At 40.3% G+C, this 25,729-nt stretch overlaps 1 protein-coding gene across 1 annotated transcript in view; it reads left to right on the top strand.

Annotated features, from left to right (window-relative positions):
• LOC104247240 (delta(24)-sterol reductase-like) overlaps window positions 1–25,729 on the top strand; it is a 189,713-nt gene that overhangs the window by 631 nt on the left and 163,353 nt on the right. The gene's annotated exons all lie outside the window — the stretch shown is intronic.

Genomic DNA, 25,729 nt, shown 5'->3' with positions numbered 1-25,729 from the left:
CCAAAAATGCTACTACATCAAGCCTGAACTCACACTCTGAAAATTTTGCATATAACTTCTTTTCTCTCGAGGTCTGAAGCATGGTCCTCAAGTACTGCTCATGATCCTCCCACCTTGGGGAGCACACCAAGATGTCATCAATAAATACAATGATGAATGAGTCAAGATAGGGCTAAAATACACTATTCATCAAGTGCATGAATGCTGCTAGGGCATTGGTCAACCCAAAAGACATCACAAGGAACTCGTAATGACGAAAACGAGTCCTAAAGGCAATCTTCAGGATATCTGGCTCCCGAATCATTAGCTGATGATAGCCTGATCGCAAATCAATCTCTGAGCACACTTTGGCACCCTGTAACTGATCAAATAGGTCATCAATGCATGGCAATGGATACCTGTTTTTCACTTTAACCTTGTCCAACTACCGATAATCAATGCACATATGCATAGAACCATCATTCTTCTTTACAAACAAGACTGGAGCACCCCAAGATGATATACTATACCAAATAAACCCTTATCAAGCAACTCCTGTAACTGCTCCTTTAACTCCTTCAACTCTATCGGGGCCATATGATTTGGTGGAATAGAAATGGGCTGAGTGTCTGGTAACAAATCAATACCAAAATTGACATCTCCGTGGCGCGGCATGCCCGAAAGATCCACCAGAAATACATCTTGATAATCCCTCACTACCGGAACTAACTCCACGGTAGGAGTATCAACACTGACATCGCTCATGAAGGCTAGATAAGCACTACACCCCTTCTTAAACATATGCTGGGCCTTTAGAAATGAGATAACCATGCTAGGAACGTAATCTAATGCACCCCTCACTCTAACCGTGGTAAACCTGGCATAGCCAACATCATGGTCTTGGCGTGACAGTCAAGAATAGCATGATAGGGAGACAACCAGTCCATATCCAAGATAATATCAAAATCTACCATACTGAACAACAATAGATCGAGTGCAAATTTGGAGTTGAGCAGACGGAAGCGGGAGTTGAAGTGAGGCTTGACTCTCAAGTCATTCCCAAGAGTGGTAGTTTCAAGTACCTTGGATCAGTTATTCAGGGCATCGGGGAGATTGACGAGGATGTCACACACCATATAGGGGTGGGGTGGATGAAGTGGAGGTTAGCGTCGAGAGTCTTGTGTGACAAGAAAGTGCCACCGTTACTAAAAGGTAAGTTTTATAGAGCAGTGGTTCGGCCTGCCATGTTATATGGTACTGAATGTTGGCCGGTAAAGAACTCACACATCCAGAAGATGAAAGTAGCAGAGATGAGGATGTTGAGGTGGATGTGCGGGCATACAAGGATGGATAAGATTAGGAATGAAGATATTCGAGAGAAGGTGGGTGTGGCCCCCATGGAGGACAAGATGCGGGAAGTAAGACTCAGATGGTTCGGGCACATTCAGAGGAGGAGCACTGATGCACCGGTGAGGAGGTGTGAGCGACTGGCTGTAGTGGGCACGCGGAGAGGTAGAGGACGACCTAATAAGTATTGGGGAGAGGTGATCAGACATGACATGGCGCGACTTAGGATTACTGAGGACATGGCCCTTGACAGGGAATTATGGAGGTCGAGCATTAAGGTTGTAGGTTAGGGGAAACTTGTGAATATTTCTACAGCACAATAGAGTGAGACTAGCCAGTTAGGAGTTAGACTAAGAATGTCATTGGTCGTCTATTGATGCAGGGCTTTACCTGCTAGTTGTACTATACCAACCATCTATTTCGTATTTCGTATTCTGTATTTCATATCTCTTATATTGCTGGTATTTTATTATGCATTTTTATGGTACTAATATATCGGCTCCTGTTGCTTTTTTTAGCCGAGGGTCTCTTGGAAACAGCCTCTCTACCCTTTGGGATAGGGGTAAGGTCTGCGTACATATTACCCTCCCCAGACCCCACTTGTGGGATTATACTGGGTCGTTGTTGTTGTTGTTGTTGTTGAACAACAATAGATCAGCTCTGGTGTCAAAATTACCATGAATAACTAAACACGGCTGATACATACTGTCAATAATAATAGAATCTCCCACAGGTGTGGACACATAAATAGTAGAACTTAAAGAATCACAGGATACACCCAAATATGGAGCAAAGTAAGATGATACATAGGAATAAGTGGAGCCAGGATCAAATAAGATTGATGCATCTCTATGACAAACTGGAACAATACCTGTGATGACTTAGTCGGATGCACCTTCCTCTATCCTAGCAGTAAAAGCATAATATCTGGCCTGGCCTCCCCCTCTAGGGTGGCCTCTACCTGCCCGACCTCCACCTCGATCTAGTTGTGTAGGTGGAGTGGCAACTAGTGCGGTAACCATGGCCTTAGAAGCCTGAGGACCAAGTGGAATACGTGGAGCCTGAGTAGTATTTGGAGGTACACCCCTCCTGAGTTTAGGGTAACCCTTACCAGATGATGAGTGTCACCATACTCAAAAAAGCTCTCAGATGATGTGGCTTCTGGAACTGGCTCGGGCCTAATTGGCTGGACCGACCGCTGAAAGCACCCCGTGCAGGTGGTGCACTAGACAGTGGGAGTGCATAACGGGGAACCTGAGGCCTAGGAGTGGCCAGAATACCGCTGGAAGCTGAAAGTTCTGAATGAACAGGGCAGCTGACATAGCCCCTACCATGACGGGTTGTAACTGGGGCACGTGTACAACTGTATGTGCTATAATCTTGAGGCCTCTTGGCCTCTCTCTCCTCTCTCTCTTCCGGACCCACATACCCTCCAATCTTCTAGCGATCTCCACTACCTGCTGGTATACGATGTCCATCTCCACCTCTCGAGCCATGATAAATCTGATACCAGGGTTGAGCCCCTCGATAAATCGACAAACTCGCTCTCTAACAGTAGCAAACAAGGTTGGTACATGCCTGGACAAATCACTGAATTGGATTGCATATTCCGATACGACCATAACACCCTAGCACAACTGCTCAAGTTCTGGGAGTCATGCATCCTGAGACTCTAGGGAACAAACTCCCTCAAGAACATATTTTAGAATTGATCCCAAGTGAGTGAAGCTGCCTTGGCCAGACTACCCAACTCATACTCTTGCCACCACTAATAAGCCCCTCCCTTAAGTTGGAATGTAGTGAAAGCAACCCTACTAGACTACAGAATACCCATAGTATAGAGGATATGGTGGCATTCCTCAAGAAAACCCTGTGCATCCTTTGACACCAAAGCGGTAAAAGTAGGAGGGTGGTACATCTTGTACCTCTCGAACCTGAGCTTCTCCCCCTCAGAAGCGGCTGCCCTAACCTCGGGCTAAACTAGGGAGACTGGCTATACTGGTATGACCTATGGGACATGATCAACCTGGACCCGTTGCTATGGGGGGAGTCTGTGCCCCTCCCTCTGGCCTGAGATATGGCAGGAGCAAGTGGTATCAACCTTTCCTAAGCCAGAGTCCCAAACATGCTAAAAAATAGCACGAAGGACTCCTGAAGTGCTGGGATAGTAACAGGTGCATCAGATGCCTGTCCTACAACTGGAGATAATGTTAGCTCCTTTGTAGTAGCTCGGGTTGGTGCTCTGGCTACACCACGTGCCCATCCTCAGCCTCTACCCTGACCTGGCGCCAGCCTCTTATGACTCTAGAAGGGGGTTCGGGTGTTTGATCCTCTGATCCAGCTGTGAGTGTCCTCACCATCTGTGAGAGAATAGAAAGACTGAGATTTAGAATTTCGAATTCAACAATTTCTCATGATAAGGAATCAAAGAAGTGAAGCTTTTCTTAACAGTTCCACAACCTCTTGAAGATAAGTACAGATGTCTCCGTACTGATCCACGAGACTATACTAAACCTGCTTGTGACTCATAACATATATGAACCTAGAACTCTAATACCAACTTGTCACGACCTCAATTTCCCTCCGTAGGATGTCATGATGGCACCTAGTCTCTAAGACTAGGTAAGCCTAACAAACATGCGGAATAACTAAATTAATAATTTAAAGTCTCAAAATTTCAACAACTATATAAATAAAATCTGCAACTCAACATTTACAACTCCCAAAACCCAGTGAAATATAAGTCATAAGCTCTAAGAAGTGAAACCTATATATATATATATATATATATATATATATATATATATATATATATATATATATATATATATATATATATACACAATAGTATCTAAATAAGGATAAAGGAATAAAATAATCCAGGTGGACGGGGACTTCGAGGCATGCGGACGCTGGCAGGTGTGCCTTGAAGTCTCCATGCACGGACTCAACTCAGTGATGCCTGGGCTATTAAGAGATATTTGGATTTGCACACAAAAATATGCAGAAGTATAGCATGAGTACACCACAACGGTACCTAGTAAGTGCCAAGCCTAACCTCGATAGAGTAGTGGTGAGGTCAGGTCAAGGCCCTACTAGAAGAAATAAGCAGATTGTACAAGAGTATGGTATTGTAGCAATGATAATAATGAAATTTAAACAATAGATAGCATGTAAAGGCTAGCTACATGGAGCTAAAACAAGTAGAGAAACACGGAGAAAACAACAAATAACATGCAAAGGAAGAAAACAACCAAAGTCAAATACAGCCAATAGAGAAAGGATCAACAAGGGTCACTACCAAGGTACCACCTAGTAGTCCCAAATCGCAAGAATAACTCATGATCTATCTTTATATCACTACAAGACCCTTTATATTTAGTTTTGAAAATCATTTTTGAGGAATAGCATCTATCACACCGCATGGATTCTAGTAGTTCCCTCACTATCCACGTGTATCACACCCACCTTATCTCACCGCATGCGTTTCAACCCCAAAACCTTATACCACCGCATGCGTATCAATATCATAACTTATCACAAATTGCACGTCCAGTGCCCAATATCATAACTTGCTAGAGAAACCAAACAATAACAGAATTTCACAATGAGCCCACAGCTCAACCACAATGTACACAAAGTCCCAACAATAACAACCGAAAGTGAATAACTCATTGGAATCATATTTCATAAATTAACACTTTTCGTCAATAGGAATCACAACCCTTGCAACTCAATACCAATTTCAACAACAAGATATTTCCAAGAATGACAACTTCAAGTAAAAAGTTCAACAATTAAATAATGAATATGGGATAAAGGAAACAAGAACTTTAATAAACACGTAGCGCAATTAGAATGTAAGATAATAAGACAAGTACACATGTAAAAAATAGACTATAGATGATAACTATAACATGCTAGGGTAAGTCAACTACGGCATGAAAGGAATCTACATAGCTAAAACCGGAAATTTCCATGTTTAGCCCATGTACACACTCGTCACCTTGCGTACAAGGCTTTCACATATCAGAATTACCACAATCAATACAAATCCTAAGGGGTAATTCCCCCACACAAAGATAAGCAAGCCACTTACCTCAAATCACACTAAATCAATCCACTAGTAGGCCTTTCCCTTGATTATCCAACTCCAAACGACTCCAATCTAGCCAAAACAATTTCATACTATAAATATAACAATAGAAAACAAATTCAAACAATGAAATCAGATCTTTACAAAGAAATAAAAAGTCAACTCGGGCTTGCATCTCGGAACCCGACCAAAATTATAAAAATTGAACACCCATTCGATAACGAGTCCAACCATACAGTAATTACTCAAATTCGACCTCAAACCTCCCTTCAAAAGCCCAAATTTAAGCCTATGAAGTATTCACACTTTTCCCCCAGTTTTCCAACTTAAACCACTAATTACATAATAAAAACAACGATAGATTCAAGTAATTTAACAAAAATCGAGTTAGTAATTCTTACCCCAATAATCTCTCTGAAAATCTCCCAAACGGCTCAAAAGGGCAGCTCACCGGATGTCTGAAGCTAAGGAGTCCACTCTACGTGCCGGACTGATGGCCAGATGCATCTGCCTCAAAGCCTGCACAATCAAGTACAGAAGTGTAGCGTGAGTACATACAAATATGTACCCAGTAAGTATCTCACCTAACCTCGCAGAAGTAGTGATGAGGGGTCGACTCCGCCACTTACTAGGGCCAACAATATAATAATGTGAAGTTCTAATTCTTAAAGCATAATGTATGTAGATAACAGTCAAGCTGAAACCAGAACAATAACCGAGGAATTTCCTCCATCATATTTAAAAAGGCAAGACACTTTCTTTATTTAAAACAAGTAGCATATCATGGAATGAAGCATACAACCACAAAGAGTTCCCATTCTATTATCATACACAATTACCACCGAGGCCGTTTGACCCGATCCAACATAAAAGTAAAATGTGCACTGCCGAGGGTCGAACGACAAGAACCATAGATGCATCTATTCACCCCGCTCGCGAATCATACATTCGACGCGGTAAAAGCGTAACCCCGCTTGCGAATCATCCACGCGGTCAAACATAATTTTTATCATTTAAAACACAATACTTCTTTCATTCTTTTTCAAAATATGAAGACACTTCTCTTGAAGCCTTTAAATCATTAGATTTTCTTCAACTTAATTACTTTCTTACAATTAGCACATATATCAAATAGTAGTGTCCACAAAGCATGGTGTAACCCAAGGATTACCCGGACAATAATAGAAAGTAGCTACGTACGGACTTTCGTCACTTCATGCGTACATTTCCCCCCACAATTAATCACATATTAATTAAGTTCACCTACGGGAAAATTTCCCTCTTACAAGGTTAGAAAAGAGACTTACCTCATTTCGAGCCTACTTCTAACTCAAGAATGTGCTCAAACCCTCAACTAGAGCCGTACAATCTGAAACTATTCAAATAGCATAAAATCCAATCATTATGGGCTTACAAGTTCATATTCTAGCTATTAAAGTGATTATCCAACCCCAGAGGCAAGATTCCTAAAATTCGCCACGAGCCTACGTGCCCGGATTTCAGAAATTTTTGAAGGAAGTTGTTACTCATAACCTAATGATCAAAAATATATGATTTTTACTTCATTCCACAACCAATTTGGTGGTAAAATCTTATTTTTATCAAAACCCTAGGTTTTAGTTTAAACCCATAATTTCTACTAAGTACATGTTGAAATATACCCATATAAACTATGTATTAAACTCACATTAGGTAGAAATAACTTACCTCACAAAGTTAGGTTGAAATCTCCCCTTTTGAAGCTCCCAAATCGCCCAAGTATGGAGTAAAATGTGTCAAAAATGACACAACTCCCGTATTAAATTAAGGCCACTGCACTCAGTGATTTTCGCATCTTCGGTAAGGGGACCGCATTTGCGGGCAATTGTCCGCTTCTGTGCAAAGGGGCTGGGCTAACTGGGACCGCTTCTGCAGAAGTCCCACCGTATCTGCGGTTCCGCTTCTACGGAGGAGGGGCCGCATCTACGGTTTCTATGATAATTTTGGACTTGGGCGTGTGTTCGGGTTGAGTACGGGTGGTCCAGGAGTATTTCAGCGCTTATTATGAAAAGTTGACATTTTAGAAGTTTTAGAATTTCATAAGTTTGGTTTTAAGTGAATTTTGATGTTATCGATATCCGTTTGAGTTTTCGAAACTTAGAATAGGTTCCTATCATGATTTGTGACTTACACGTAAAGTTTGGCATCATTCTTGAATGTTTAAGTGTAACTCGGACGCGTTCATCAAAGTTTGAATGTTTGAAAGTTTAAAGAAAGGTTTCGATCATCGATTCGTATTTTTGATATGGTCTGGTGTGATTTGAGGCCTTGAGTAAGTTCGTGTTATGCTTTGGGACTTGTTGGTGTGATTAGACAGGGTCTCGAGGGCCTCGGGTATGTTTCGGATGAAGCTCAGACTAATTTTGACTTTCTTGAATTGCTGGTTTCTGGGCATCTGGTTTCCTTTTTCGCGATCGTGAGGAGAGGGCCACGCGAAAAGGGTCAAGTTTGGCGGGTGACCATTTGTTGTACATATTTGCGAAATTAACATTGCGTTTGCAAAGCTTCGAAGGGTTGTGCTATGTGAATGCATGAGAGGAGACACGTTCACGAAGAAGGAAGTGAAGGCCTGGGAATTTCCACGCGATTTTCATCGCGATCCCGTGAGGGTGTGTAACGACCTGGCCGGTTTTTTTTAGAGTTATAGCCCCAATCCCCTATTTAGTGCCTTCCTCGGTTGTTTTCTGCTTATGTGACTTTCCGGGAGGTTTCGTTTTATTTTTTGATGTGTTTTGGGACACTTAGTCCCTAAACGGAGGCTTAAGTCTTAGGATTTAGACTGTAGTTGTAACTTTGTGAAGACGACTCCGGAATGGAGTTCCATCGGTTCTGTTAGCTCCGTTGGGTGATTTTGGGCTTAGGGGCGTGTCCGAGTTGTATTTTGGAGGTCTGTAGCTTAATTAGGCTTTTGAAATGGTGAAATTCGAATTTTTAAAGATTTTGACAAGTAGTGGACTTTTTGATAGCAGGGTCGGATTCCGATTCTGGAAGTTGGAACAGGTATGCAATGTTGAATATGACCTGTGTGCAAAATTTGAGGTCTTTCGGATGTGGTTTGATAGGTTTCAGCATCGGTTATAGAAATTTGAAGTTTCAAGTTCTTTAAGTTTGAATTGGAGGGCAATTCGTGATTTTAGCATTGTTTGATGTGATTTGAGGGCTTGACTAAGTTTGTATGTTATTTTAGGATTGGTTGGTATATTTGGTTGAGGTCCTGGGGGCCTCAGGTGAGTTTTGGATGCTTAACGGATCATTTTTGGACTTAAAGAGATGGCAGATTTTTTGGTGTTTATTGCAGATATTTCCTTCTTCGCGTTCGGGAGAGAGGTCTCACGTTCACGTAAGTCATCTGGGGAGGATAGCTGAGTTTCTCTTTGCATTCGCGATGTGGTTCTCGCATTCGCGAAGATGTGGAACCTTAAGTCTACGCGTTCGCGATATGGACCTCGTGTTCGCGTAAAGCAACAGTCAGATAGAGCTTCAAGTATTAAGCCTATGCGTTCGCGAAAAGGGTCCCACGTTCGCGTAGGGTCATCCAGTGGAAGGTACACATTCACAAGAGGTCCCTCGCGTTTGCGAAAGAGGAATTTTGGTCAGTAAGATTTTGTTCTACGCGAACATGAGGGTATGGCTGCGTTCGCGAAGAAGGTTTACCTGGGCAGAATATAACATTTCAAAAAAGAGGGTTTGGCTATTTTTATCAAAACTCGAGTTTGGGAGCTCAGATTTTGACGATATTTTGAGGGATTTTCAGAGATATCAATTGGGTAATGATTCTTTTACCTCGAAAATGATAATTACAATTAGATTTGATTTTGTGGTTCTAAAAATACGTGATCTATTTTAATGCTAGTTGTTAGGCAATAGATGCTAAGTGTGAGACTAGAAAATAAGATAAGAACTTGAAAATACAACGTTATGCAAATCTAGTAGTCGAGGATCGGGGCCTCGAGCTGGCCTATACTGGGCCTCGGGATTAAGCTAATGAGCTCGACTAGAGGTGGCTGGTAAAGGACTAACAGTTCTAAGAGATTTGATGAGGGCTCTTTTTGATCAATGATGAGCAATAAATAAAACGCAACAAATGAAAGTAATAAATCCGAGGAAAGACAATAGAGAGTGTTTACGTTAGATAGCAGAGAATGTTCTTGTATTCAATATCATGTGTGCAAAAAATAACAAGGGTCCCCTTTATATAGGAGGGGGAATCCCAACATAGTACATATACATTTATTACAAAGGTATGCGGCTGGTACAACCATTTAATGCCACGGTACGAGCTTGTACTATTATTATGGACTTAGTCAACTCTAATCACTCGCCTTGGGAATCTCCCACTTGTTCATCATAGCCACCGATTTGTACTGCCTCGAGGCCGAGCTGTGCCTCGAGCCTTCTGGTTCATCAAGCCTCGAGTTGTGCCTCGAGCCTTCTGGAAACGAGCTATGGGATGCCATAATGACCCCAAAATTGGACTCTCCGATTTTAGCCATATAAAGATAGTCCCCACATTTCTTAGAATAGAATGCTTATGACGTAAGCTTTTGTGATAACTGAAATGTCCCATCGGTTCATCTTTCCAGAAGCATTCAATGTATTGCTGGTTTATTTTCCCAAAAGTGATAATATCGATGCTGATCTGTTTTCCAAAAAGCATTGATTGCGCCTGTCGATACGTTTTCCAAAGGCGTTGATTGCGCCGTCGGTTTCGGTATTGCCTTTCTATCAATGGAAGGTTACTTGAACCAAAATTCCACCCAGCCATTCTTCTACAGCCTTTAACCCCTTTCTTCTCTTCATCCTCATCCAAACTCTAACTTCCATGGTTCAAGCCCGTGACTGTAAGGTCACACAGTAGCGATTTTGCCAGTTGTGCCATGGCTCCTTTTCAGAGCTTTTTCCCACTGAGGGGGATCGTACTGGTTTTTTGTTGTTGTTGTTGTTGGCTCAAAATAATGAGAGGGCGGCTTCGAATTATCCCCGTATTAGAGGATATGTGGAGCATGAGCTGATGTTCATCTCTCTTAGCTTCAACCTGGTATGGCACTTCACTCCCTTTTCTTTCCATGCAGTGAGGTGGTTCCATCTACTAACTTTTGCATCCTACATCGGTGCAATGTCTCAAGAAGTGGCTTCCCAATAGTAGTGATGGCGAGACCCATACTCGCCAAATTTTTCACCAAGCCACGATTTTCCCTGCCTGTTAAAAGCTTTTGCTCTTTGATAGGCTACAGCCTCTTCCTCATCTTTTGCTGCTTCGGATGAGATTCGCGAAGATGTCATTTGGAAGGTCGAAATGGAGTCCCCGAGGAAATAGTTCTCACAGATGTCGCTCCCGAGGAAGTACCTCTGAAAGTAGATTATGCTTTTAGACTTTTGTTTTCTGCTTCTTTGTTTCTGTGTAAGGACCCCTCGTGGGCTTTTGCAATCATCTTTTATCAATATAAAAGTTGCTTCGAAATGCCTTTGACTTGTGCCGAGATTTTATTTTGCTTTTGATTAGCCCGAACACTGGAACTGGACATCGTAATCCCTCTGGTTCTTGATTAATTACTATGATATTTCTTGAGATTCTTTGTCACCCCTCGAACTAAGTCTGGATTGATCTGGTACATACTTAGGCCGTCGGGACTTCTGAGTTCGAGTTAAGCGAGAGCAAGGTCCCGATTCTCTTTAGAATAAGGCTTTGCCTCGTTAGGCCTCGTTGTTAGTCCTCGAGCGAGAGCTTTCTTGATCACATGAAAAGAAAGAGAACCCTTAGGCCTTTACAAATAGTCCCCAAGTAAGAGTTTGTTTGCACTCGGGTGTCCTCCAATTGAGCGAAAATTGGCCTCGAGTTTAAAAGGAAGATAGACTTAAGGCATTATAGATAGTTCCTGAGCCGGGATGCATTCGAGCTCGGGTGGCCCTCGAGTGGGAATTGGCTCAAAGTCGGGAAGCCCTTGGGCTTAATAGTCGAGCATTCGTCGGTTCGAGCTCGAAGTAGAGATAGCCCTGAGGCTTTATGAATAATTCTTGAGTGAGAACTGAATTGGACTTAGGTAGCCTGGGGGCCGAAGGATCGGGTGAATTACCCGCACTTGTAATAGCAGAGATCCTCGAGATAGGGTACTATCTTGAGGCTAGGTTTACACAGGAATCTTTGACCCCTCGAACATTGTACGACAGCGTCATTCGTATGACATGGTCATGAGATGACCGGGATGGTCCTGTCGGTATACTTCCCCAAAGGTGATAATGGCCTAGTTAAAATTAATTGGCCTTTAGAGTAGGTGGACAGTCGCCGCTCGCTCTATATATGGGTTTGCTCTCCTCTTATTTGGGGGTTCCGTTACTTTGAGCAGCTATCCCTTTTATAGAGTTCTCCTTCCTCGCGTCATCTTTTTCATCATTCTTATTCAATGCTTTTGCCTAAGCTTTCATTTCCCTTCTCTTGTACCATCATAGTTATGGCCACTACGCCAAAATCCGCTCACCAAGAAGAGGAGAGTTCCACCTCTACTTCTCGCTCGATCGGTGGTACACCACTGGCGTTCGTCGAGCTAACCTCGAGATGTTTTGTCTCGAAGAAGGTCCTTTCGTTAGAGAGACCTTCTATTGTTGAGGGCCATTGGGAGCATGCATCGAGGTTCACATTATCAATAGGAGAGGGACACCTTAAGGCGGTGAGGAGAGGCTGCGGATGGGGAGAAAGAGTGGTACTGCAGGTACCTTCCCTGGAAGAGAACATCATGGATTATGTGGAGGGGATTTTGAACGTGTACATGTACCCCTTAACATTGGGCCCTCTTGATAGAGTCGTGCTTGACTTTTGTCAAAGATATTGGGCTACCCTGGTACAGGTTCACCCGTCGTTCTGGAGGATAGTATTGATGATGAGGTTCTTTGCAGAGGAAGCCAGGCTCGAGTTCACCTTTAGCCATCTCATCATATTGTACCGGCCCTTTAATTACTGAGGCATGATAGCTTTACGATGTCGATCCACCAGGCCCTTTGTTGATAACGATGAACAAAATGGGGACCGAGGGTGGTTGAATAGATTTGTCCGAGTGCAGACCGTCGGTATTATCCCTGAGGAGTTCCTTCAATTTCCTGAGAAATGGAATTTCACACGTAAGTGGTACACTTGTGTTTTTATCATTTTTGATCATGGTGGAGGCGGGACTTCGTAAAGATGTTTTCCTTTTCCCTTGTGCAGCAATCCCTTGGATGCCATATAAGGTCCCCGACCTGGCAGATTGGACTTGGAAGTTGGCAGCTCGCTCGACCTACGATGGGTGTAAGTGGCGATACCTGTCGAAGGGTAGATGGGAGGCAAAACACCACAGTACGTGTTGTGTGGTTTATTCCCTTTGAAAGGTACTTCCTCTTATACATATTAACTCTGTCACTACAGGCATTGGAGAATATCCTGAGATGAGAATGTGCCCCCTCGAAGAGGAGGAAGGATCGTCGACTTCGGGGCCGAGGAATAATAACAAGCGAAAGGAATCCTTGAAGGGCGAAGAGGATACATCAACTGAGCCGGCAGCACCCGAGGATACATCAATTGAGCCGGCAGCACCCGAGGCTCCTAGCCTTGGGAAAATGGTTCCTCCTTTGCCGCCATCTTCTTTTTCTGTCGAAGGTACTTCTAGGGATAAGGGTTTTCTGCCGCCATCTTCTTCTCCTGTTGAAGGTACATCGAGGGGTTTGCCAGGCCAGGGGCCACCTAAATTAAGCAGGGTTTTGAGCGATCTTATCCTTACCGGGAGCAGCTCGACTGGGGCTGATGAGACCAGGCCAGTGGACGTACACGTTCAATCTTTAAGGAGGCTCAGCGGCTTTGCTCTGTGGTGAGTTTTGGTTGACTTTGTTGGTTTTTTCATTTTCATGCTCTCATTTTCTCATTGAGCTTCTTTTTAATAGGCCTTTAACAAGCATAAGTCCGAGCTGCTCCGCTGCGACGCCAGGTTGCGGAAGGTCTTGGACAGGAGAAATCCCTCAGGCTCCTCTGCAATAAAAGGGCAAAGGAGTTGATACATTTTCGGTACGAGATGGATCAAATCCTGAACTATGAAGGCCACCTTGAGAGACAAGTAACCTTTGTTTCAAGAGGATGCATGTTTCTTTTTCTGCCCTCGGAGATTAATATTTTGATACTTCAGTTGCAGAGTAAGACAGAGGACCTAGAACGCCTTTGCGGCATTTTTCGAAGTGAGGATATGGCTTCATGGCCTATACTCTTTTGTTGTCCTAAGGTATGTCACATCTCGTCTCTTCCTTCACTTGACTATAGATTTTGTAATACTGTCATCTTTTGATCTACCGTTGTCATCCATTTATCATATCTTACTCATAATGCTTCATTAACTATTTTCTTATTTCCCGCTAACATTTATGCCTATCACTTTATTCTAAAACCTCAAACAAGTCACTCTTTTGCTTTTAGCTCCCCTTTGCTCCATCCAGTGGCTCTTCGGGTTGCTTAACATTCTTGCTCTACTAGGGACGCGAGCCACACTAAGGTAATATTTATCCCTTCAAGGATTCTAGTGTCTATCTTTATAGTACTTTTATCTAGCTGTACTATTTTAGAGTGCGCCATTTGGGTATCTCACAAGGAGATCTATTAGCACATTTGCAATATCCTTCGGAAATTTCAACTAACGCAAACAATCAATTCACCATTTTGAGTTACTTTAACCCCAGCCGGATCCTGATATCCCGTGCTTTTCTTAATCTATACATGTTAGCCCCTAATAGGGTATAACTGAGATGGGTGTGTCCAATTATACATACCTCTGTTACTGTTGAGGTTAACTCACAATGCTTATATTTTTCTACCGGAACTGTAATACTGATAATCCTCATTAACTGGGTGTCTCGTACCCTTCTTCACCTTGCTTCTTTTACTTACTGAAACTTGTGTTTCCCTCCTTATTCCTTTTTACCGTACGAGTGCATAGGCATTCATACCTTAGGGATCCTTATCAAAAAGATTACACATCTTAGTATACACATGATCTGCTGAATACCTCATATTTATCCATCACAAGCATGATGCAAAAATCGAGTTTCTCTGACTCAACTCTTCCACAGCTATACCTTATATTTATCCATCATAGTATACACATGATCTGGTGAATACCTCATATTTATCCATCATAAGCATGATGCAAAAATTGAGTTACTCTGACTCAACTCTTTCATAGCTATATTTCTTACCAACTATCTTTTTGGATGTAGGTATTATCATGCTATAATTTAGATAGAGTTTAGCAAATTTAGTTCTTACAACTGAGCTCTACCACACGATCTAGAATAGGAAGAAAGAGTAACAGTCCTAAATGCCCCGTAGCCTCCTACTTATAAGTGTGGTGCACAACACACCCATAAACAAGACTCTACTAGACACGACTTGTAGACTCCCTAAGACAGAACTACTCTGATACCACTTTTGTCACGGCCCAAACCTATTGGCCGCGATGGGCACCCGGTACCTTACTCAACCGAGTACCAACATAACGTATCTTTTCGTATCATACTATCATAGGTAATTGAGACAGAGAGGCTATCGTAAGATAAGTAGAACAAAACATGGAGAAGTACTTGACATTGGATGATCCAAAATGTAATCCAAACTTATACATATGATGTACGAGCCTATAAGGCCGGCATGATCCTTTATATACTCAAAACATAGGCCGACAAGGCTATACAAGAATCAGTATACATGACATCTGTCTACAAGCCTCTAAGAAAACATAATATCGTAAAGGTCGGGACAGAGCCCCGCCATACTAAACAATACGCATCTAAATCATACTGACCAAACAAGCAACTCTAGAGCAAATGGAGTGCACCAACATCTTCCGCTGAGCTAATCGCCTACTTAGAGGACTCTCGACCTGTCTATCAGGACCTACGAGCATGAAACACAGCGTCCCTAGGCAAAAGGGACGTTAGTACAAATAATGTACTGAGTATGGGAATGAAAATCGATAAATAATATACATGAGAGAAACATGGAGTAAAAGACTCGACATGTAAATCTGAATAGCTCTATGAAATCCTTTAATATTTAAAATATCATGCATATAAGTATAAATGTCATGTCGTGCATAGGTACATATGTTCATAACATCATCAAGCCTCTGAGGGCATCCCATCATATCATCTCGACCACTGTGGGAAAACATCAACGTATACCAGCTGATCAGGTGGTGTTGCGTATATAACTCGGTAACCTTTTTCCCATATCCCATATATATATATATATATATATAAATATAATATACAAATATATGCGTATATAACGTCATCTGGTCATGGGTCAATGTACATGTATAAATGCATGAAATGCATAAGAAATACGTTAATAAGATTTTCTTGGAATGCCATAAAAATTCATATGCCTTTCGGATAAAAATTATCAAATACATATTTTTTGGGACCCATGAACAGAAGATAACAATAATACACATGGGGAATCAAGAATATAGACACCCCTAGTATTAGTATGGATAGAGTAATTTATGGAAACCGTGCTTTTGCTCGTTTCTTCTGTATAATTTGGATCATGCCAAAAAGAAATAAGGGTAGCCTTAACATACCTGGAGTAGGGAAAAATCCATATGATATTCTTGGAAAAGGTTGCACCATACTCCCTTAGAATCGCAAAATCTCACGTTGCTAATGTGCTAAGAAATCTCGTTGGATTTATTTTGTAGGAATTGGCTGAAGATTTCTTAGAAATCTCTTTGAAGACGTTAGGGATATTTATAGGAATTGTTATTGACCGATGTAGTGTCTTTGAATTGGAAAGATATGAATGAATTGCTATTGTTTGATTGTAGAGTTTTGTAAGGATTCACGTTGGTATCCATCTGATTGTAATGTATTGAAAATGTTAGAAATGGGTTATTCTGTAACTAAGGCATTACTTTGACACCTAATCAAGAATGACCATGAGTCATTTGTTTAGTTAGCTCTTTACTGCCACGTGGGGGTGGGGTGGGGAAAGTTAATCTTTATCCACTTATTAGGTATTGTCTCGTTACCCGGTAATTAACCAATTACCCACATTAAAAATTATCTCAAATTACTTAAAATTCTACTTATTTTTAATACACTTTATACATCTTACTATCATGGTCATATGGTACAGTCATGGTCAGTCTCAATTCAACATCAACATCATTGAGAGGATCTTTTGAGTATGGAGATGCGGTTCATATCAGAAAGTATTATCCCATATTTCAGGGCAATATGTCACAGCAAGGCACTCGTGCTATGATTGTGGCCTCGTTGCTCCAATACCCGCTCAACCAGCTAGAGGTGGGGGTCAGTCAGCTAGAGGTAAAAGCTAGTCAATGAGAGGTCATCCTAGAGGTGGAGGACAGGTCAGTAGGGCTCAACCCCATTGTTATTTATTTCTAGCTAGACCTAAGGCGAAGTCGTCTAATGTAGTTATTACAGGTATTATCTGAGTCTGTCATAGAGATGCTTCTGTGTTGTTTGATTTGAGTTCTACATATTCTTATATGTCTTCATATTTTGCTTTGCATTTGATATGCCTCATGATTATCTTGATGTCCTATATCTATGTTTGCACCGATTGGAGATTCTATAGTATTAGATCAGGTGTATCGGTCTTATGTTGTTATGATTAATGGTTTTGAATAGTTGATCTTTTGTTGCTGGATATGGTGGATTTCGAGGTCATTCTTGGTATGGATTGGTTTTCCTCGTATCACGCTATCTTGGATTGTCATGCTAATACTGTGATTTTATCCATGCCAAGGTTTCCTAAATAAAAGTGGATATGGACCTGTTGTCACTCCACCTGTAGGGTGATTTCATATTTGAAAGCTCGACGTATGGGGGAGAAGAGGTGTTCTACGTATTTGGCTTATATTCATGATTCTAGTGCGAAGGTTCCTTCTATGGATTCAGTATCATTTGTTAGAGAGTTTCTAGAGGTATTTCTCACAGATTTGTTAGATATGCCACCCAACAGGGATATCGGCTTTTGCATTGATTTGGTTCTGGGCACTCGACCCATTTCTATTTCACCATACCGTATAGCTCCAGCTGAGTTGCATGATTTGTTTGACAAAATATTCATTAGACCTAGTGTCTCACCTTGGGGTGCTCCGGTGTTGTTTGTTAAGAAAAAGGATGGATTCGTGAGGATGTGCATAGATTATCGGCAGTTGAAAAAGGTCACTAACAAGAACAAGTATATGTTGCCTAGCATTAATGATTTATTTAACCAGCTTCAGGGTGCTAAGGTGTTTTCCAACATTGATTTGAGATCTGGCTACTATCAAGTGATGATTAGGGGATCGGATGTCCCCAAGACATCTTTTAGGACTCGTTATGGTCATACAAGTTCTTGATGATGTCATTTGGCCTGACTAATGCCCAGCACCTTTCGTGGATTTGATGAACCGAATGTTCAAGCCTTATCTGAATTTCTTTGTGATTGACTTCATTGATGATATTCTAGTTTATTCTCGCAGTAGAGAGGAGCATCAACAACACATGCAGATTATATTTCAGACTTTGAAGGATTATCGTCTATATGCTAAGTTTTCAAAGTGTGAGTTCTAATTAGATTCAATGGTATTTTGGGTTATGTTGTGTATTTCGAGGGTATCAAGGTGGGTCCTAAGAAGATAGAAGAAGATCAAAACTGTCCTAGACCTACTTTAATTATAGATATTAGGAGCTTCTTGGGTTTGGTGAGCTACTACCATCGGTTCGTGAAGGGGTTTTCATCTATCTCAAGCCCCTTGACCAAGTCGACCCAGAAGGGTAATCTTTTTAGATGGTCCGATGAGTGTGAGCCGAGCTTTTCAAAATCTCAATACTGCTTTGACTATAGCCCCAGTTTTGGTATTGCTCATAGGTTCAGGATCTTACACTGTGTATTGTGATGCATCGCGTATTAGACTTGGAACGGTATTGATGTAGGATGGTCGGGTGATTGACGACGTGTCTCATCAGTTGAAGGTCCATGAGAAGAATTACCCTATGCATGATTTGGCAGGTGCAACCATTATTTTCACGCTCAAGATTTGGAGGCACTATCTCTACGGCATGCCATATGAGGTCTATACCGACCATCAGAGATGTTAGAGTTATTGAAAGACTATGATATCACTATACTATATCATCTGGGGAAGGCTAATGTAGTGGCTGATGCCTTGAGTAGGAAGGAGAAGAGCATTAACAATTTGGCATTTTTATCGTTAGTGGAGAGGCCATTAGCCATGGATGTTCAAGATTTGGCCAATCAGTTTGTGAGGTTGCACATTTCAGAGTCTAGCCCTGTTCTTGCTTGTGTTGTGGCGTAGTCATCATTGTTGGAACACATCAAGGCTCGCCAGTTTGATGATCCTTACTTGTTGGTGTTAAAGGATACAGTGCAACGGGGTGGTACTAAGAAGTTGGTGACTGGAGATGATGGTGTTATGCGGCTTCAGGGACGGATTTGTGTTCCGAATGTTGATGTATTGGGAGAGATGATCCTTAAGGTGGCTCATAGTTCACGGTATTCCATTCACCCCAGGTGTCATGAAGATGTATCATGACTTGAAGCAGCACTACTGGTGGCAAAATATGAAGAAATACATTATTGGACATGTCTCTCACTATTTGAATTATCAACATGTGAAGTATGAACATTAGAAACAAGGTGAATTGACTTAGATACTGGTGATACCGGAGTGGAAGAGAGCGCATCACTATGGACTTTGTGGTAGGCTTACCGCGGACCTTAAGGAAGTATGATGTTGTTTGTGTTATTCTGGACCGGTTGACCAAGTCCGCACACTTCATTTTGGTGACTACTTCTTATTCTTCATAGCGGTTGCCTTAGATTTACATCTAGCAGATTATTCGCCTGCTCTGTGTGCCCATTTCTATCATTTCAGACCAGGGCACGTAGCTCACACTTTTAGATATTTGTAAAGTGTGAGTTGGGAACGGGGGTCGAGCTGAGCATCGCATTTTATCCTCAAACGGACGTACAGTTCGAGTGTACCATTCGTATTTTGGAGGATATGTTGAGGGCATGCTCTATGGATTTCGGGAGTCAGTTGGACCAATTAATACCTCTAGCAAAGTTTGCTTACAACAACGGCTACCAGTCGAGCATCAGAATGGCTCCATAGGAGGCCTTATATGGGAGGTGATGTAGTTCTCCATTTAGTTGGTTTGAGCCTGGTGAGGTTAGATTGTTGGGCACGGATTTGGTTCGTGATGTTTTGAAGAAGGTGAAAGTAATTTAGGAGTGGTTTCGTACAGCGCAGTCCAAAAAAAATAGTTATGCAGACTGGAAGGTTCGAGATATGGCTTACATGGAAGGTGAGAAGTTTCTTCTACAAGGCCAACTATTAAGGGCGTGAGGCGATTTGGGAAGGGAATATTGAGCCCAAGGTTTATTAGCATATTTGAGATCTTGGTGAGAGTTGGGGAGATTTCTTATAGGCTTGCATTGCCTCCTAGACTAGCAGGGGTACATCCGGTATTTCACATCTTTATGCTTTGAAAGTACCATGAAGATAAGTCACATGTTTCAGACTTCAGCATAGTGCAGCTTGATCAGAATTTGACCTATGAGGAAGAGCCGATGGTTATTCTAGACTGACAGGTTTGGGAGTTGGGATCTAAAGACACTCCTTCTGTGAAATTTCATTAGAGTGGTTGACCAATTGAGAAGGCTACTTGGGATTCTGAGTCCGATATGAGAAGTAGATACCCGGACCTTTTTTCCAGTACAGTGAGCTTCCATATCCATTCGAGGACGATTGTTTCTTTTAGAGGTAGAGTATATAATAACCTGATAGATCGTTTTCAGTACCAGCTTCCTTTTCTGTATTTTGAGACTTTTCAAAATTTAATTTGATGATTTATGGCTTGCGTGCGTAGTCTGTATCTATTTCAGGAAAGTTTATATGTGAAATTTTAAAGCAAATGTGATTTTTGACTTTAATGTGACTAGAGTTGACCATGGTCAATGTTTTTGGTAAACGATCTCATATCAGTATTTTAACGATTCAGGTTGGCATGATTATTTTGGACTTTTACGCACGTTTGGGTATGGTCCCGGGTGACCCAAGGCCGTTTTGCCGCATTATGTGAAAAGTTGGAAAAAAGAGTTTTGAACTTGAAAATCTTGAGTTTTTAATGATCGGTTCTTGAATTTTGATGTTATTTTGATGAATTGAGCGAGTTTGTATGATGTTATAACACTTATGTGGATGTTCAAATTAGAGCCTTTGGGGCTCGGGTGAGTTTTGGGTAGGTTACAAAAGGTTTTGAATTACTGAGAAAAAATCAGGTATTGTGAACCTACAAGTCTCGCATTTCCGAAGACATATTCGCAAATGTGAGCCTCACATATGCGATATCGGCCTCGCATTTGCAATATGGGACTGGGGACTGCGACTTTGGCTTTGCAAAGAAATGATCGCATTTGCGAGATGGTGTGTGTCACACCTCCTTTTTCCGCCCCCGCGAGGGTACAGGAGTTTTTTCCAATTAAAGGACAGTCGAAACGGGATTTATTTATTTATTTCAGAGTCGCCACTTGGGAGATTTAGGGTGTCCCAAGTCACCAATTTAATCCCGAATCGAGGAAAAGAATGACTCTGTATTACAGTCCGCGAACCAGAAATCCGGATAAGGAATTCTGTTAACCCGGGAGAAGGTGTTAGGCATTCCCGAGTTCCGTGGTTCTAGCACGGTCGCTCAACTGTCATATTCGGCTTGTTTATCTGATTTTATACAATTATGAAACTTATGTGCAAATCTTATCCCTTAGCCGCTTTTATTATTATTATTATTTTTTTATTTATTGTTATTATTTTACGAAGAATTGCAACATTGTGAAAACGTATTTCAAATCACGTCGCAATCAATGCACCCGTGATTATCGACACATTTCGACTCCGTTGAGATTTAGATTTGGGTTACATAAATGCACACCCGTATTTAAGAAAATAACATTATTAAATACGCGCCTAGAAGCGACTAGCGTATCATTATTTTGGGTAGGGCCGTGAAATTTGCTAAAACGGCTCCTCCCTAATTCTAAGCGATTAAATGTACATTTATTGAGGGCCCCGCAATCTATACATTTCATTAAGCGAGGCTCATCTCATTTATTTTAAATGGACAAATCTTAAAACGACTACATTTTTCTATAAAAATTAGTCTCTAAAATAAAGAAAGAAAATCCTAATTAATTACTAGCTTTTTATTATTTTAAGAAAACATGACATGCTAATTGCTTGATTAATACAAATATTGATGAAAAAGGAATTTCACTCTTAATTTCGAAAATTATAAATTAAATAAAAATTCAACAACTAATATTCAAAATAAACAAATATAGCTAGATTAAAACTCAGCATTGTTATTTTTTTAAAAAAATATTATTGAGATTAATTATTCACAATCATTTGAAACTAAATTTAACCATAATTACTAAAGCTTATTAGAAAGTTTATTAGACTTAAACGTTCTTCTAATCTTGCTTAAGCTCAAGTCATGCCTTAATGCCTAATTTACGATGTTTAATTTAAATTCGTGTCTTAGCTAAATTTAGCTACTTGTTCATGATCAACCTATAATCTTGAAGCCTTCATAACTAGTGAATTAACCTATTTTGCCGAACTGATTTATTACAGACTAACTTATGATATTATTTTCTTATTCCAGTTATTATTTAGTAATTCATGAAATAGCTTAAATACAATCAACAAAAGGAACAAAAAAAAAACGAAATTAAAACTTCAAATTTTCATTCTTCATATGTATTCATGCTTCATATTTCGGATTACAATAACCAGCTTTTCAGTTGTGTACCTGATATTGGAAGCAAAAGAAAATGAATATGAGAATCAGCAGCAGCAGTAAAATCAGTACAACACAGCAACAATAGCCCAGCAACAGTAACAACCCAGTACCAGACCGGTGGAGTAGTAATCCCAAAAAAACAAAAGCTTTAAGCTTTAAATGAAACAACAACCATTAATACTAATTTCAAACAAAGAAAGAAAGCAGAAGATTTTTTTTAGTCTTTATTTTTATTTTGAAAGCCTAAATATTTTTCGGAATTTTTCTTTCTCTTAAATGTTCAGCCCTTTTTTTTCTCTCTTCTATTCTCTGTCCGTTTTTTTTCTCTCTATCTGTGTGTGTTTTTTTCGTATCTGTATTTTTCTCTATCTGTTCTCAAAATCTGATTTCAAGACTTCCTATATATAACTCATCCCATAAATCTTTCAATTAATTAAAATCAATACTTTTTCTCTACCCAACCCATTATCTTCCCACTCATCCCCATTACATTAAATAAACATATCACACCACCCCATTATATTTTGTCCCCCATGCCTAACATAAAATAATACAAGATTCCCCCCACTAAATTTTGTCTTGTCCCCCCTTTATATTAAATAACCATATCACAACCCACCCCATTTTATTTTGTCCCCCATGCTTCAAATAAACAATTACAAAATGTACAATTCCTAAACTACCCCTTCGACCCTATTGCAAATTACTATTTTACCCCCGAAAGTACTATAAATTACCAAACTACCCATCAGCTATAACACATCAATTAATCAAACTTAACCAAAATATAGACAATATGATTAATTTCTAACAATGTTCAAACAACAAATTTCATGAACATGATTTCTTCAACATTTCAACAACAAAGCACATGAACATGATTTCAACAACATTTCAACAACAAATCACATGAACACAAATTGAACAACAAAGAACAACTAAAATTTGATTGAACAATATTTTAGCAACAAACAATCCTATTTTCGGATTCAACAACAACAACAAACAAAGTATGAAGATTTCTAAATTCAATCATATTGAACTTAAAATCAACTCTAACAACATTACAACAAACAATTCTTATATTAAACTTTAAACAAGATTATGAGACAAATTCAAGAAATAATCATAAATGATAAACAAGAAATCAAACTATACAAATTTCGGATTCAAGATCATCCAAACAAAGTATGAACATGAATGAATCTATTTTAACACAACAAACATGACGGATTAAAACGATTAAATCAATATATTTCCTTTAACACAACTAAATTCTTTTTAGACAAATAACAAGATCGACGAATAAACAATTATGAACTTAAGCTTGAACTTAACAATATTAACAATTTCTAACAATACATAAACACATGAAACAAATTGAAGAAATAGTTAATTAAATTTCAATTTGAATCTAACAAACATCAAACTAACAAATATTCACTTAAACAATAATACAAACATGAAATGAATATGAAAACAACTAATTAAACTTCTATTTTGAAATCTGAAAATTAATTTAACAAACAACATGAACATGAACAAAAGCAAAAAATCAAATATCTAACCATAGACATGAACAAAGCAAACATTCGCCGATTTTAGATTCGAAAAATATCAAAACAAAATAACGGACAAAATAAAATTCAAAAAGTTCTAACCGGATTGAAACGACAAACAACGACCAAACAAACAACGAACTTGATGAGCCTCGACCAAAGCTCGAACCAACGATGACTAACACGAGCAGACGACGACGAACATGAACCTACGAAGCAACTGAAGCAACAACAACAACGAGGTTTCAAAAGAGACCCATATGGGAGGTCGACGAACAGCAAAGACGTGGCAGCTGGGGGGGCTTCGAACTAGACGATGAACTTGGCCATGTAAACGAGCTGGAACAGACGAAACATGAAGAAGACATCAGTGTTCGGACTATTCGAAGTCGAAGACGAAGCAGTAAAGATGGTCGTTTGGATGGGGAAGATGAAGGCAGAAGAAGCAGCTCGGAGAAAGGCAGCCATGGCGATGAGCCTCGACGAAGCTGGGACAGCAGCGTCGGGGCAGCAGCAACGGTGGCGCGGCAGGTTTTGGTCATGACGAAGTAGCGGTGACGGGGCTTCGAACAATAGAAGGAACAAACAACGGGCTGGTCGACGCACAAACAGAAGCAACTAGTGGTGACGATAGACTATTTTGCCGGAGAAGATGAAGCTCGACCAAACGACGACGAACTAGAGCAACAATGGTGGACGAAGAAGATGAAGTGCTTGGGCAGCAGCTATTTGGACGACGAGGGTGTGTCGAAGAAGAAGGTAAAGGGCAGCCATGGATGCTTGGTTGGAGCTTTGGAGGAGTTTTTTGAGAAGAAGGAAACAAAAGTTGGAGAGGGGGGGGGGCGGACCACTTTTCCCTTTTTTAGGGTTTTTGGTTTTTTTCTATTTTTGTTTTGTTTTGTGTTTTGACAAAATGAAGAAAGGGTATTGGGTTAATGGATCAATGGGGCGGACCGGGTTGACCCAGTCTGAAGTGGACTGGGTCATGGAGAAGATTGGGCAATTTTTTGGGCTTTTGACTTACAATTGAAGAAGTGGCCCAATCCGATTTTCTTTATATTTTCGCTCTCTTTTCTTCTTTTATTTCTCTAAACCTAAATTATAAAAATACTTAAACTATTATTAAGAACTAAATTAAGTTATAAAAGCGCAAATTAACTCCCAATATCAATTAACGCACAATTAAATAATAATTAAGCATAAAATTGTATATTTGGACATTAAATGCTAAAAATGCAAACGATGCCTATTTTTTGTAATTTTTAATTTTTGTAAAACAAATTTAATTACTAACAATTGTAGAATTAAATCCTACATGCAAAATGCGACATATTTTTGTATTTTTTTATTAATTTAACAAATAAACACGCACAGACAAATACAAATAATTATTCAAAATATCACAAAATATCACAAAATTTCACACCAAAGAAAAATCATTTTATTTTTGGATTTTTTTGGGAGTAATTCTCATATTGGGCAAAAATCACGTGCTTACAGCTGCCTCTCTTTCCCCGAAGACACGAAGGGTTTTCGTGCAAAGATAAAGCGAGCGATTTTTGCCCATCCGAGTACTCCGTGTGAAGCATTTTTTTAAAAAAAGATTTAACCGAACCTTTGCTTCAAAGGTTTCCTACATATCCTGGGCTAAATAGGAATCAGGTCAATGTAGTTCGGGAAGTTTTGGTAGCTGGGACTACCGGGGAACTGCATTGTTACTGTTGTTGCATGCTATTACCACTGCTTACCGATCTCCTTGTTACACCATGCTTAAAAGAAAACAAGAAGCTAGGCTAGAGTACAATTTGTTTTTGTTGCCTTGCTTCCTTGTCTGCTTGCATTTCTTCCGGTGCTTTTC

Source organism: Nicotiana sylvestris, chromosome 2 (genome assembly GCF_000393655.2).
Source record: "Nicotiana sylvestris chromosome 2, ASM39365v2, whole genome shotgun sequence".
Classification (NCBI taxonomy): Eukaryota; Viridiplantae; Streptophyta; class Magnoliopsida; order Solanales; family Solanaceae; genus Nicotiana; species Nicotiana sylvestris.
The sequence above is the reverse complement of the archived record's forward strand: the minus strand, read 5'-3'. Positions and strand labels throughout refer to the sequence as shown.